Raw genomic sequence first — 11178 nt, 5'->3', positions numbered from 1 at the left:
AGAAAGCCATAGACTTCTAAGAGGTATCATTATGTTGCGCTTGAGCTTCTCTTTCTGTTCTTGACATCGGTTTATCTCTCTCATCATTATTTCTTGCGCAATCCAAAGAAAACAATTAAATCGCGTATATATACTGTCATTTTGCGCTATAAAAGAGCCATTTGAAGCATGTTTTACATTTGCAAATATCTTTCTTAAAAAGAAAGCCATAGACATCTAAGAGGTATCATTATGTTGCGCTTGAGCTTCTCTTTCTGTTCTTGACATCGGTTTATCTCTCTCATCATTATTTCTTGCGCAATCCAAAGAAAACGATTAAATCGCGTATATACTGTCATTTTGCGCTATAAAAGAGCCATTTGAAGCATGTTTTACATTTGCAAATATCTTTCTTAAAAAGAAAGCCATAGACTTCTAAGAGGTATCATTATGTTGCGCTTGAGCTTCTCTTTCTGTTCTTGACATCGGTTTATCTTCTCATCATTATTTCTTGCGCAATCCAAAGAAAACGATTAAATCGCGTATATACTGTCATTTTGCGCTATAAAAGAGCCATTTGAAGCATGTTTTACATTTGCAAATATCTTTCTTAAAAGAAAGCCATGGACTTCTAAGAGGTATCATTATGTTGCGCTTGAGCTTCTCTTTCTGTTTCTGACATCGGTTTATCTTTCTCATCATTATTTCTTGCGCAATCCAAAGAAAACGATTAAATCGCGTATATACTGTCATTTTGCGCTATAAAAGAGCCATTTGAAGCATGTTTTACATTTGCAAATATCTTTCTTAAAAAGAAAGCCATAGACTTCTAAGAGGGATCATTATGTTGCGCTTGAGCTTCTCTTTCTGTTCTGACATCGGTTTATCTCTCTCATCATTATTTCTTGCGCAATCCAAAGAAAACAATTAAATCGCGTATATACTGTCATTTTGCGCTATAAAAGAGCCATTTGAAGCATGTTTTACATTTGCAAATATCTTTCTTAAAAAAGGAAGCCATAGACTTCTAAGAGGTATCATTATGTTGCGCTTGAGCTTCTCTTTCTGTTCCTGACATCGGTTTATCTTTCTCATCATTATTTCTTGCGCAATCCAAAGAAAACGATTAAATCGCGTATATACTGTCATTTTGCGCTATAAAAGAGCCATTTTGAAGCATGTTTTACATTTGCAAATATCTTTCTTAAAAAGAAAGCCATAGACTTCTAAGAGGTATCATTATGTTGCGCTTGAGCTTCTCTTTCTGTTCTTGACATCGGTTTATCTCTCTCATCATTATTTCTTGCGCAATCCAAAGAAAACAATTAAATCGCGATATACTGTCATTTTGCGCTATAAAAGAGCCATTTGAAGCATGTTTTACATTTGCAAATATCTTTCTTAAAAAGAAAGCCATAGACATCTAAGAGGTATCATTATGTTGCGCTTGAGCTTCTCTTTCTGTTCTTGACATCGGTTTATCTCTCTCATCATTATTTCTTGCGCAATCCAAAGAAAACAATTAAATCGCGTATATACTGTCATTTTGCGCTATAAAAGAGCCATTTGAAGCATGTTTTACATTTGCAAATATCTTTCTTAAAATGAAAGCCATGGACTTCTAAGAGGTATCATTATGTTGCGCTTGAGCTTCTCTCTTTTTCTTGACATCGGTTTATCTCTCTCATCATTATTTCTTGCGCAATCCAAAGAAAACGATTAAATCGCGTATATACTGTCATTTTGCGCTATAAAAGAGCCATTTGAAGCATGTTTTACATTTGCAAATATCTTTCTTAAAAAGAAAGCCATAGACTTCTAAGAGGTATCATTATGTTGCGCTTGAGCTTCTCTTTCTGTTCTGACATCGGTTTATCTTTCTCATCATTATTTCTTGCGCAATCCAAAGAAAACGATTAAATCGCGTATATACTGTCATTTTGCGCTATAAAAGAGCCATTTGAAGCATGTTTTACATTTGCAAATATCTTTCTTAAAAAGAAAGCCATAGACTTCTAAGAGGTATCATTATGTTGCGCTTGAGCTTCTCTTTCTGTTCTTGACATCGGTTTATCTCTCTCATCATTATTTCTTGCGCAATCCAAAGAAAACAATTAAATCGCGTATATACTGTCATTTTGCGCTATAAAAGAGCCATTTGAAGCATGTTTTACATTTGCAAATATCTTTCTTAAAACGAAAGCCATAGACTTCTAAGAGGTATCATTATGTTGCGCTTGAGCTTCTCTTTCTGTTCTTGACATCGGTTTATCTTTCTCATCATTATTTCTTGCGCAATCCAAAGAAAACGATTAAATCGCGTATATACTGTCATTTTGCGCTATAAAAGAGCCATTTGAAGCATGTTTTACATTTGCAAATATCTTTCTTAAAACGAAAGCCATAGACTTCTAAGAGGTATCATTATGTTGCGCTTGAGCTTCTCTTTCTGTTCTTGACATCGGTTTATCTCTCTCATCATTATTTCTTGCGCAATCCAAAGAAAACGATTAAATCGCGTATATACTGTCATTTTGCGCTATAAAAGAGCCATTTGAAGCATGTTTTACATTTGCAAATATCTTTCTTAAAACGAAAGCCATGGACTTCTAAGAGGTATCATTATGTTGCGCTTGAGCTTCTCTTTCTGTTCTTGACATCGGTTTATCTTTCTCATCATTATTTCTTGCGCAATCCAAAGAAAACAATTAAATCGCGTATATACTGTCATTTTGCGCTATAAAAGAGCCATTTGAAGCATGTTTTACATTTGCAAATATCTTTCTTAAAACGAAAGCCATAGACATCTAAGAGGTATCATTATGTTGCGCTTGAGCTTCTCTTTCTGTTCTTGACATCGGTTTATCTCTCTCATCATTATTTCTTGCGCAATCCAAAGAAAACAATTAAATCGCGTATATACTGTCATTTTGCGCTATAAAAGAGCCATTTGAAGCATGTTTTACATTTGCAAATATCTTTCTTAAAACGAAAGCCATGGATCTAAGAGGTATCATTATGTTGCGCTTGAGCTTCTCTTTCTGTTCTTGACATCGGTTTATCTTTCTCATCATTATTTCTTGCGCAATCCAAAGAAAACGATTAAATCGCGTATATACTGTCATTTTGCGCTATAAAAGAGCCATTTGAAGCATGTTTTACATTTGCAAATATCTTTCTTAAAACGAAAGCCATAGACTTCTAAGAGGTATCATTATGTTGCGCTTGAGCTTCTCTTTCTGTTCTTGACATCGGTTTATCTCTCTCATCATTATTTCTTGCGCAATCCAAAGAAAACAATTAAATCGCGTATATACTGTCATTTTGCGCTATAAAAGAGCCATTTGAAGCATGTTTTACATTTGCAAATATCTTTCTTAAAAAGAAAGCCATAGACTTCTAAGAGGTATCATTATGTTGCGCTTGAGCTTCTCTTTCTGTTCTGACATCGGTTTATCTTTCTCATCATTATTTCTTGCGCAATCCAAAGAAAACGATTAAATCGCGTATATACTGTCATTTTGCGCTATAAAAGAGCCATTTGAAGCATGTTTTACATTTGCAAATATCTTTCTTAAAAAGAAAGCCATAGACTTCTAAGAGGTATCATTATGTTGCGCTTGAGCTTCTCTTTCTGTTCTTGACATCGGTTTATCTCTCTCATCATTATTTCTTGCGCAATCCAAAGAAAACAATTAAATCGCGTATATACTGTCATTTTGCGCTATAAAAGAGCCATTTGAAGCATGTTTTACATTTGCAAATATCTTTCTTAAAACGAAAGCCATAGACTTCTAAGAGGTATCATTATGTTGCGCTTGAGCTTCTCTTTCTGTTCTTGACATCGGTTTATCTCTCTCATCATTATTTCTTGCGCAATCCAAAGAAAACGATTAAATCGCGTATATACTGTCATTTTGCGCTATAAAAGAGCCATTTGAAGCATGTTTTACATTTGCAAATATCTTTCTTAAAAAGAAAGCCATAGACTTCTAAGAGGTATCATTATGTTGCGCTTGAGCTTCTCTTTCTGTTCTTGACATCGGTTTATCTTTCTCATCATTATTTCTTGCGCAATCCAAGAAAACGATTAAATCGCGTATATACTGTCATTTTGCGCTATAAAAGAGCCATTTGAAGCATGTTTTACATTTGCAAATATCTTTCTTAAAACGAAAGCCATGGACTTCTAAGAGGTATCATTATGTTGCGCTTGAGCTTCTCTTTCTGTTCTGACATCGGTTTATCTCTCATCATTATTTCTTGCGCAATCCAAAGAAAACGATTAAATCGCGTATATACTGTCATTTTGCGCTATAAAAGAGCCATTTGAAGCATGTTTTACATTTGCAAATATCTTTCTTAAAACGAAAGCCATAGACTTCTAAGAGGTATCATTATGTTGCGCTTGAGCTTCTCTTTCTGTTCTTGACATCGGTTTATCTCTCTCATCATTATTTCTTGCGCAATCCAAAGAAAACAATTAAATCGCGTATATACTGTCATTTTGCGCTATAAAAGAGCCATTTGAAGCATGTTTTACATTTGCAAATATCTTTCTTAAAACGAAAGCCATAGACATCTAAGAGGTATCATTATGTTGCGCTTGAGCTTCTCTTTCTGTTCTTGACATCGGTTTATCTCTCTCATCATTATTTCTTGCGCAATCCAAAGAAAACAATTAAATCGCGTATATACTGTCATTTTGCGCTATAAAAGAGCCATTTGAAGCATGTTTTACATTTGCAAATATCTTTCTTAAAAACGAAAGCCATGGACTTCTAAGAGGTATCATTATGTTGCGCTTGAGCTTCTCTTTCTGTTCTTGACATCGGTTTATCTTTCTCATCATTATTTCTTGCGCAATCCAAAGAAAACGATTAAATCGCGTATATACTGTCATTTTGCGCTATAAAAGAGCCATTTGAAGCATGTTTTACATTTGCAAATATCTTTCTTAAAAAGAAAGCCATAGACTTCTAAGAGGTATCATTATGTTGCGCTTGAGCTTCTCTTTCTGTTCTTGACATCGGTTTATCTCTCTCATCATTATTTCTTGCGCAATCCAAAGAAAACAATTAAATCGCGTATATACTGTCATTTTGCGCTATAAAAGAGCCATTTGAAGCATGTTTTACATTTGCAAATATCTTTCTTAAAAAGAAAGCCATAGACTTCTAAGAGGTATCATTATGTTGCGCTTGAGCTTCTCTTTCTGTTCCTGACATCGGTTTATCTTTCTCATCATTATTTCTTGCGCAATCCAAAGAAAACGATTAAATCGCGTATATACTGTCATTTTGCGCTATAAAAGAGCCATTTGAAGCATGTTTTACATTTGCAAATATCTTTCTTAAAAAGAAAGCCATAGACTTCTAAGAGGTATCATTATGTTGCGCTTGAGCTTCTCTTTCTGTTCTTGACATCGGTTTATCTCTCTCATCATTATTTCTTGCGCAATCCAAAGAAAACAATTAAATCGCGTATATACTGTCATTTTGCGCTATAAAAGAGCCATTTGAAGCATGTTTTACATTTGCAAATATCTTTCTTAAAACGAAAGCCATAGACTTCTAAGAGGTATCATTATGTTGCGCTTGAGCTTCTCTTTCTGTTCTTGACATCGGTTTATCTCTCTCATCATTATTTCTTGCGCAATCGAAAGAAAACAATTAAATCGCGTATATACTGTCATTTTGCGCTATAAAAGAGCCATTTGAAGCATGTTTTACATTTGCAAATATCTTTCTTAAAAAGAAAGCCATAGACTTCTAAGAGGTATCATTATGTTGCGCTTGAGCTTCTCTTTCTGTTCTTGACATCGGTTTATCTCTCTCATCATTATTTCTTGCGCAATCGAAAGAAAACAATTAAATCGCGTATATACTGTCATTTTGCGCTATAAAAGAGCCATTTGAAGCATGTTTTACATTTGCAAATATCTTTCTTAAAAAGAAAGCCATAGACTTCTAAGAGGTATCATTATGTTGCGCTTGAGCTTCTCTTTCTGTTCTTGACATCGGTTTATCTTCTCATCATTATTTCTTGCGCAATCCAAAGAAAACGATTAAATCGCGTATATACTGTCATTTTGCGCTATAAAAGAGCCATTTGAAGCATGTTTTACATTTGCAAATATCTTTCTTAAAACGAAAGCCATGGACTTCTAAGAGGTATCATTATGTTGCGCTTGAGCTTCTCTTTCTGTTCCTGACATCGGTTTATCTTTCTCATCATTATTTCTTGCGCAATCCAAAGAAAACGATTAAATCGCGTATATACTGTCATTTTGCGCTATAAAAGAGCCATTTGAAGCATGTTTTACATTTGCAAATATCTTTCTTAAAAAGAAAGCCATAGACTTCTAAGAGGTATCATTATGTTGCGCTTGAGCTTCTCTTTCTGTTCTTGACATCGGTTTATCTCTCTCATCATTATTTCTTGCGCAATCCAAAGAAAACGATTAAATCGCGTATATACTGTCATTTTGCGCTATAAAAGAGCCATTTGAAGCATGTTTTACATTTGCAAATATCTTTCTTAAAACGAAAGCCATAGACTTCTAAGAGGTATCATTATGTTGCGCTTGAGCTTCTCTTTCTGTTCTTGACATCGGTTTATCTCTCTCATCATTATTTCTTGCGCAATCCAAAGAAAACAATTAAATCGCGTATATACTGTCATTTTGCGCTATAAAAGAGCCATTTGAAGCATGTTTTACATTTGCAAATATCTTTCTTAAAACGAAAGCCATGGACTTCTAAGAGGTATCATTATGTTGCGCTTGAGCTTCTCTTTCTGTTCTTGACATCGGTTTATCTTCTCATCATTATTTCTTGCGCAATCCAAAGAAAACGATTAAATCGCGTATATACTGTCATTTTGCGCTATAAAAGAGCCATTTGAAGCATGTTTTACATTTGCAAATATCTTTCTTAAAAAGAAAGCCATAGACTTCTAAGAGGTATCATTATGTTGCGCTTGAGCTTCTCTTTCTGTTCTTGACATCGGTTTATCTCTCTCATCATTATTTCTTGCGCAATCCAAAGAAAACAATTAAATCGCGTATATACTGTCATTTTGCGCTATAAAAGAGCCATTTGAAGCATGTTTTACATTTGCAAATATCTTTCTTAAAAAGAAAGCCATAGACTTCTAAGAGGTATCATTATGTTGCGCTTGAGCTTCTCTTTCTGTTCTTGACATCGGTTTATCTTTCTCATCATTATTTCTTGCGCAATCCAAAGAAAACGATTAAATCGCGTATATACTGTCATTTTGCGCTATAAAAGAGCCATTTGAAGCATGTTTTACATTTGCAAATATCTTTCTTAAAACGAAAGCCATGGACTTCTAAGAGGTATCATTATGTTGCGCTTGAGCTTCTCTTTCTGTTCTTGACATCGGTTTATCTCTCTCATCATTATTTCTTGCGCAATCCAAAGAAAACGATTAAATCGCGTATATACTGTCATTTTGCGCTATAAAAGAGCCATTTGAAGCATGTTTTACATTTGCAAATATCTTTCTTAAAAAGAAAGCCATAGACTTCTAAGAGGTATCATTATGTTGCGCTTGAGCTTCTCTTTCTGTTCTTGACATCGGTTTATCTCTCTCATCATTATTTCTTGCGCAATCCAAAGAAAACAATAAATCGCGTATATACTGTCATTTTGCGCTATAAAAGAGCCATTTGAAGCATGTTTTACATTTGCAAATATCTTTCTTAAAACGAAAGCCATAGACTTCTAAGAGGTATCATTATGTTGCGCTTGAGCTTCTCTTTCTGTTCTTGACATCGGTTTATCTCTCTCATCATTATTTCTTGCGCAATCCAAAGAAAACAATTAAATCGCGTATATACTGTCATTTTGCGCTATAAAAGAGCCATTTGAAGCATGTTTTACATTTGCAAATATCTTTCTTAAAAAGAAAGCCATGGACTTCTAAGAGGTATCATTATGTTGCGCTTGAGCTTCTCTTTCTGTTCTTGACATCGGTTTATCTCTCTCATCATTATTTCTTGCGCAATCGAAAGAAAACAATTAAATCGCGTATATACTGTCATTTTGCGCTATAAAAGAGCCATTTGAAGCATGTTTTACATTTGCAAATATCTTTCTTAAAAAGAAAGCCATAGACTTCTAAGAGGTATCATTATGTTGCGCTTGAGCTTCTCTTTCTGTTCTTGACATCGGTTTATCTTTCTCATCATTATTTCTTGCGCAATCCAAAGAAAACGATTAAATCGCGTATATACTGTCATTTTGCGCTATAAAAGAGCCATTTGAAGCATGTTTTACATTTGCAAATATCTTTCTTAAAACGAAAGCCATGGACTTCTAAGAGGTATCATTATGTTGCGCTTGAGCTTCTCTTTCTGTTCTTGACATCGGTTTATCTCTCTCATCATTATTTCTTGCGCAATCCAAAGAAAACGATTAAATCGCGTATATACTGTCATTTTGCGCTATAAAAGAGCCATTTGAAGCATGTTTTACATTTGCAAATATCTTTCTTAAAAACGAAAGCCATAGACTTCTAAGAGGTATCATTATGTTGCGCTTGAGCTTCTCTTTCTGTTCTTGACATCGGTTTATCTTTCTCATCATTATTTCTTGCGCAATCCAAAGAAAACAATTAAATCGCGTATATACTGTCATTTTGCGCTATAAAAGAGCCATTTGAAGCATGTTTTACATTTGCAAATATCTTTCTTAAAACGAAAGCCATAGACTTCTAAGAGGTATCATTATGTTGCGCTTGAGCTTCTCTTTCTGTTCTTGACATCGGTTTATCTCTCTCATCATTATTTCTTGCGCAATCCAAAGAAAACGATTAAATCGCGTATATACTGTCATTTTGCGCTATAAAAGAGCCATTTGAAGCATGTTTTACATTTGCAAATATCTTTCTTAAAACGAAAGCCATGGACTTCTAAGAGGTATCATTATGTTGCGCTTGAGCTTCTCTTTCTGTTCTTGACATCGGTTTATCTCTCTCATCATTATTTCTTGCGCAATCCAAAGAAAACGATTAAATCGCGTATATACTGTCATTTTGCGCTATAAAAGAGCCATTTGAAGCATGTTTTACATTTGCAAATATCTTTCTTAAAACGAAAGCCATAGACTTCTAAGAGGTATCATTATGTTGCGCTTGAGCTTCTCTTTCTGTTCTTGACATCGGTTTATCTCTTCATCATTATTTCTTGCGCAATCCAAGAAAACAATTAAATCGCGTATATACTGTCATTTTGCGCTATAAAAGAGCCATTTGAAGCATGTTTTACATTTGCAAATATCTTTCTTAAAACGAAAGCCATGGACTTCTAAGAGGTATCATTATGTTGCGCTTGAGCTTCTCTTTCTGTTCTTGACATCGGTTTATCTTCTCTCATCATTATTTCTTGCGCAATCCAAAGAAAACGATTAAATCGCGTATATACTGTCATTTTGCGCTATAAAAGAGCCATTTGAAGCATGTTTTACATTTGCAAATATCTTTCTTAAAAAGAAAGCCATAGACTTCTAAGAGGTATCATTATGTTGCGCTTGAGCTTCTCTTTCTGTTCTTGACATCGGTTTATCTCTCTCATCATTATTTCTTGCGCAATCCAAAGAAAACGATTAAATCGCGTATATACTGTCATTTTGCGCTATAAAAGAGCCATTTGAAGCATGTTTTACATTTGCAAATATCTTTCTTAAAAAGAAAGCCATAGACTTCTAAGAGGTATCATTATGTTGCGCTTGAGCTTCTCTTTCTGTTCTTGACATCGGTTTATCTCTCTCATCATTATTTCTTGCGCAATCCAAAGAAAACAATTAAATCGCGTATATACTGTCATTTTGCGCTATAAAAGAGCCATTTGAAGCATGTTTTACATTTGCAAATATCTTTCTTAAAACGAAAGCCATAGACTTCTAAGAGGTATCATTATGTTGCGCTTGAGCTTCTCTTTCTGTTCTTGACATCGGTTTATCTTCTCATCATTATTTCTTGCGCAATCCAAAGAAAACGATTAAATCGCGTATATACTGTCATTTTGCGCTATAAAAGAGCCATTTGAAGCATGTTTTACATTTGCAAATATCTTTCTTAAAAAGAAAGCCATAGACTTCTAAGAGGTATCATTATGTTGCGCTTGAGCTTCTCTTTCTGTTCTTGACATCGGTTTATCTCTCTCATCATTATTTCTTGCGCAATCCAAAGAAAACAATTAAATCGCGTATATACTGTCATTTTGCGCTATAAAAGAGCCATTTGAAGCATGTTTTACATTTGCAAATATCTTTCTTAAAAAGAAAGCCATAGACTTCTAAGAGGTATCATATGTTGCGCTTGAGCTTCTCTTTCTGTTCTTGACATCGGTTTATCTCTCTCATCATTATTTCTTGCGCAATCCAAAGAAAACAATAAATCGCGTATATATACTGTCATTTTGCGCTATAAAAGAGCCATTTGAAGCATGTTTTACATTTGCAAATATCTTTCTTAAAAAGAAAGCCATAGACTTCTAAGAGGTATCATTATGTTGCGCTTGAGCTTCTCTTTCTGTTCTTGACATCGGTTTATCTCTCTCATCATTATTTCTTGCGCAATCCAAAGAAAACGATTAAATCGCGTATATACTGTCATTTTGCGCTATAAAAGAGCCATTTGAAGCATGTTTTACATTTGCAAAATATTCTTAAAAAGAAAGCCATAGACTTCTAAGAGGTATCATTATGTTGCGCTTGAGCTTCTCTTTCTGTTCTTGACATCGGTTTATCTCTCTCATCATTATTTCTTGCGCAATCCAAAGAAAACGATTAAATCGCGTATATACTGTCATTTTGCGCTATAAAAGAGCCATTTGAAGCATGTTTTACATTTGCAAATATCTTTCTTAAAAAGAAAGCCATAGACTTCTAAGAGGTATCATTATGTTGCGCTTGAGCTTCTCTTTCTGTTCCTGACATCGGTTTATCTTTCTCATCATTATTTCTTGCGCAATCCAAAGAAAAACGATTAAATCGCGTATATACTGTCATTTTGCGCTATAAAAGAGCCATTTGAAGCATGTTTTACATTTGCAAATATCTTTCTTAAAAAGAAAGCCATAGACTTCTAAGAGGTATCATTATGTTGCGCTTGAGCTTCTCTTTCTGTTCTTGACATCGGTTTATCTCTCTCATCATTATTTCTTGCGCAATC

This window comes from Strongylocentrotus purpuratus, unplaced genomic scaffold, assembly GCF_000002235.5.
Source record: "Strongylocentrotus purpuratus isolate Spur 01 unplaced genomic scaffold, Spur_5.0 spur5_scaffold_3, whole genome shotgun sequence".
Classification (NCBI taxonomy): domain Eukaryota; kingdom Metazoa; phylum Echinodermata; class Echinoidea; order Camarodonta; family Strongylocentrotidae; genus Strongylocentrotus; species Strongylocentrotus purpuratus.
This window is presented reverse-complemented; position numbering follows the sequence as displayed.